This window comes from Octopus bimaculoides, chromosome 23 (assembly GCF_046866305.1).
Source record: "Octopus bimaculoides isolate indiv1 chromosome 23, ASM4686630v1, whole genome shotgun sequence".
NCBI classification, from domain to species: domain Eukaryota; kingdom Metazoa; phylum Mollusca; class Cephalopoda; order Octopoda; family Octopodidae; genus Octopus; species Octopus bimaculoides.
Window position 1 is genome coordinate 8,863,847 of NC_142950.1, and position 6,043 is coordinate 8,869,889.

Below are 6,043 nucleotides of genomic sequence, written 5' to 3' on the forward strand. Positions count from 1 at the left end.
ATATATATATATATATATATATATATATATATAATATATATATATAGATAGATAGATAGATAGATAGATAGATAGATAGATAGATAGATAGATAGATAAATGTGTATGCATGAATGTGTGTAATTCTTTGTTTTGTTATGCCTGGCGGTCGTTTGTCTTGGATTAAAACAAATAACGGCATTCTGTTAGTTACATTCACAGAATTGGTAAATCTAACCAGAAAGTCTTCGAAGTCCACAACGGAATATAATTTATACACACATACATATATACAAAATACATATACGCATGCATATATATATATATGCACACAGATGTTCATGCGCAGATTCATGTATGATGATGAGTACACAACTACATACACATATTCACGTACATACATACATGCATACATACATACGTACATACATAGAATATGCGTACTCACACACGTTCACTTTTATTCATGGCTCAAGACCAATTTCCTTATGACATATGTATATATGCATACGTACATACATAGATACATACATACATACATATATATATATACATACATACATGCATACATACATACATGAAGACATACATATATACTTGCGTAGGTATATACGTACATACAAATATATACATACATCCTTACATATATACGCACAAAAATACAAGCATACATATATGCTCCGCAACTTATATACATGGAAACACACATATATGCATACGTGTATACAACCATGCATATATACATACATACACATACATACACATACATACATACATACATACATACACACATGCATACATACATACGTACATACATATATGCATACAGACATTCGTACACATGCACGCACACATATAGCAGAATAGTACACACATGCCCCTTTGTTTTGTTATGCTTTGCATAAGGTGTTTTTTATACCCTCCAGCCTTCATCAGATGTCTTGGGGAAATTTCGAACCTGGATTCATTCCTAAGGTATTTTTCGATATTATTATTATTATTATTATTATTTTATGTTTGACTTTTGTTTTGTATTTGTACAAGTTGGATCCAAGTCTCACCCAGAGACCTCAAGAGACAACAAGTTAGAAGTTCATGTAGGTGTTATGCCTAGGGTACCATATATTTGGATTTGTACAGTTTTGTTCAAGTGAATGTTTAAGAAACCATAAGAAAATTATGTGTTTGCTTTAAAATTTGAGATCACATAGACAGTATTTTACGTAGGATATGGGCAGTTCCCATGAGCACTATCTTTTGAACTTCAGCCATTTTTGGGTTTCCTGGTATCTGAACTAGGTAGTAATCAGCCCGTTTCGCTTATTATTATTATTATTATTATTATTATTATTATCATTATTATTATTATTATTATTATTATTATTATTATTATTATTATTATTATTATTCAGGTCACTGCCTGGCATCGAAATTGGAATGTTGGGGTTAGCATCCCGCGCTCTTAACAACTACACCATATGCCCGTGTTTCTTATGTACTTGATGAGGAAACTTTTCCGTTCCATGTTTCCCCGTGTCCCTTTCTCTAAGAAAGAGTTACACAGCAAGAATGACGGACAATCCTATCACAACACTTCATCTCCGATTTTGCGGGAGCTGCCGAAATAACGGGTGAGATAAAGTGGAAGCGAAAGAGAGGAAGAACCGAATCGATCCCAGTCTTTGATTGGTACTTTGTTTATCGATTCCAGAAGCATAAATGTCTAAATTAGCCGCGGAGGTATCGGATATTACAATAAGAAGAATTCGAAAAATGTTTTCTAAATTATATATCTAACGCTATAACGATTCTGCACATCGATCTCACATGCTGATAAGACCAAATCGATACCGAAAAACTTGCCCATTGCTGCCCCTTGCCTTTTAACTCGAATATCGGGTTATTTTCTATTTATCTTAAGCCTGTTAATGCGACTTCGAATTTTTATGTATTTGTTATACATTTCTTCAAAATTATATCTCTTTCTCATCCTCATCCAGAATAGCTGGCATTGCTCTTTTGTCGTCATCTAATTTTCTATTCGTCTGTATGTATTGTGTGTATGTGTATGTATGTATGTTGTTGTTGTTGGCACTCCGTCGCTTACGACGTCGAGGGTTCCAGTTGAAATTAACGTGCAAGTGGCTGAGCACTCCACAGACACGTGTACCCTTAACGTAGTTCTCGGGGATATTCAGCGTGACACAGTGTGACAGGGCTGACCCTTTTGAATTACAGGTACAACAGAAACAGGAAGTAAGAATGAGAGAAAGTTGTGGTGAAAGAGTACAGCAGGGTTCGCCACCATCCCCTGCTGGAGCTTAGGTGTTTTCGCTCAATAAACACTCACAACGCCCGTTCTGGGAATCGAAACCGCGATCCTATGACCGTGAGTCCGCTGCCTTAACTACTGGACCAGTGCACCTCCTATCTATCTATATATATATATATATATATATATATATATATATATATATATATATATATATATATATATATATATATATATGTATATATATATATATATATGTGTGTGTGTGTGTGTGTGTGTGTGTGTGTGTGTATACATATCACATATGATATTTTCAAAAGTTACATAATTCAATGTAAGTTTTAATGTTTTAATCAATATATTTCCTTATATACATACATATACATACATACACACATGTACACACATTATATATATATATATATATATATATATATATATATATATATATATATATATATATATATATATATATATATATATATATATATATATATACATTATATATATATATTATATATATATATATATATATATATATATATATATATATATATATATATATATATATATATATATATATCCGACATAACGCATAATCTATTGAGGAAAGTTTCAAGAAATTTTCATACATGTCAAATTTAGCCAGAACTATTCTTTAAAAACAGCTACGTCGTTTTGGTTTATTTTCAACATTAATCAAATATTCCTTTACAAAATATAATTTTATTACCGTCTACGGATGTGCCGCAAACTTTTTTTTGCATTCATTCGTTTGTTTATTTATTCATATATTTTCAAATTCTTTGTGGTGCTATTATTATTATTATTATCATTATTATTATTATCATTATTATTATTATTGTTATTATTATTATCATTATTATTATTATTTTTATTATCATTATTATTATTGTTGTTTCTGTTGTTTTTTGTTGTCAATTTTGTTTTTCGATTTTGTTTCTGAAAACATGAGCAATTTTTGAAACATATTTTATTTTCCCAAGCAGACAAGTAGAGTTGTCGTGTATGTGTGTATATATATATATAGATATATGTACATACATATATATATGTACACACACACACACAAATATATATATATATGTATATACATATATATAAATACGTACACACTCACATATATATACATACATATATTATATACATATATACATATATATATATATATATATATATATATATATATATATATATATATATATATACACATAGATAGATAGATAGAGATAGAGAGAGAGAGAGAGAGAGAGAGAGATAGAGAGAAGGACAGATATATAAATATAAGTACACACACGCATATATATATATACATGAAAGCATACATATATGATATATGCATATACACATACATATGTATGTATATATATATATATATATATATATATATATATATATATATATATATATATATATATATACATATATATAAATAGACTTTGATATACATATACATATTCACATACATATCCACATACATACACATATACACACACACATGCAGGCAATATACTGTTTTTGGAGACACCATGAAATTAAATAAGTTTGAATGCGCTAAATGAGATAAAAAATGAAAGCAAAAAAAAAAAACTATGTTCTGTCTTGAAATGAAAACATTCCATCACGTTTTTTTTGTTTCAGTTCTAAAGTTTTAGAAAAGAAGAATGAGTTTTTATCAATTATCATTGTTACTATTCAGAAGTACAATGATTGTTATTAGGTGCTTATGCAAAGATTGGTTGTATCTCGTCAGCAAGAAGACAGGTACCATACAAATTTTGTGAGAATTTCGAAATTATTTTATATAGTCATCAGGACACCAAAATATAATAATAAGGCAGGAAGATTGAGGGAGAAAGAAACGAAGAGAAAGCAGTTTTATTTATTTTATTATTATTATTATTATTTTTTTTTTTTTGCCTGCTATGCTTTTTTTGTGGTTCAGATTCGATATATGTCTTTATTTAGTTTCAAGCCAAGAAATATGAAACAAATTACTCAAATATTCTTTTCTTTTCTACTCTAGGCACAAGGCCCGAAATTTGGGGGGGATGGGTCCAGTCGATTAGATCGACACCAGAACGCAACTAGTAATTAATTTATAGACCCCGAAAAGATAAAAAGCAAAGTCGACCTCGGCGGAATTTGAACTCAGAACGTAAAGACAGGCGAAATACCGCTGAACATTTCACCCGGCGTGATAACGTTTCTTATTTCTTTATTGCCCACAAGGGGCTAAACATAGAGAGGACAAACAAGGACAGACAAAGGGATTAAGTCGATTACATCGACCCCAGTGCGTAAATGGCACTTAATTTATCGACACTGAAAGGATGAAAGGCAAAGTCGACCTCGGCAGAATTTGAACTCAGAACGTAAAGGCAGACGAAATACCCTAAGCATTTCACCCGCGTGCTACAGAAATGTTAATGTAAAAAGGGAAAACAGATTAGGTTTATCCGTGGAAAGAAAAGCCTACGGAAAAGACCACGGTAATCTTGGGCAATAATGTCATGCAAAAAAACACATTACAGTAAATGACCCTCTTTTTCTTTTCTTTTTTTGGTTCATAGGATTATGCTCAAACTGGCTCCGTCATTCACATGTGCCATCCTTGCTACATTCACCCATCTATTTTTTTAAACATTCACTAGACAAAACTTCCCTCTCCCTTCTCACCTTCCTCTTCAAGTGATACTTGAAGAAGTTGATGAGAGATTGACCAGAGAGGAATGTATTTATCTCTAGACCTTTCAGACACGTCCACCATACACATTCTTTCGCCATAGCCACAAGTACGATGAAAATGGGTCTTCCTTCCCATTTCAAACAGAAAGAGAGAGAGACAGAGAGAGAAAAACAGATACACAGATAGATAGATAGATAGATAGATAGATAGATGAAATTTTGCAACCACACCAACATTCTTCTGTGTCTCCATTTGTATCTCATACCGAGTTTGAGTATTTTGTCATAAAAAACAAAAAACAAATAATCGATAGCCACATTCCATAATCCAGATCCTACGAGAGTAGCTATATATTTGCTGAAACACAAATGTCCCTGACCGGAAAGAAAAAATAAAAGAGAAACTCTTCTATTTGAGATCCTATAATATTTTCCTGTGGATATTTCGTTCGAAATATGGTGAATGGTTAAGCGAAAACTGTGTTATTATTTCTAGTAGGTAACAGCGAATTATAAATTACATTTACTACGCCTACATGCAATTAATGGATATAAGTATTATTTAAAGCTTTAAATATATGTAACAGTTAGAAACCATGCATGTACTATTCGCTAAGGGTACAAAGGTTAAGCAGATTTAGGCATTTCATTTTGGCATTGCGTTGAATATGACCTTCTTGGCAATTTATCATTACGGTCGACATCGTCTTCACCTCTGAATAACCTAAGAGAGGCCTGTGTGTAATGTGTTAAATATTATTTGGTCTAAGCTTAAAACGGTGCTTAGATCCAGAAATTTTATCTTATGTGTTGTATAATAGAGATTAACAAATTAAGGAGTTTGCAATGTTCAGAAATATAGGCGCAGGTGCGACTGTGTGATGAGAAGCTTGCTTTCCAACCACATGGTTCTGGGTTCAGTCCCACTGCATGGCACCTTGGGCAAGTGTCTTCTGCTATGGCCTCCGGCCGACCAAAGATTTGTGAGTGGATTTGGTAGATGGACACTGGAAAAATCCCGTGTGTGTGTGTGCGTGTGTGTGTATATGTTATATGTGCATCAATGTGTCAGCGTTTGTCCCG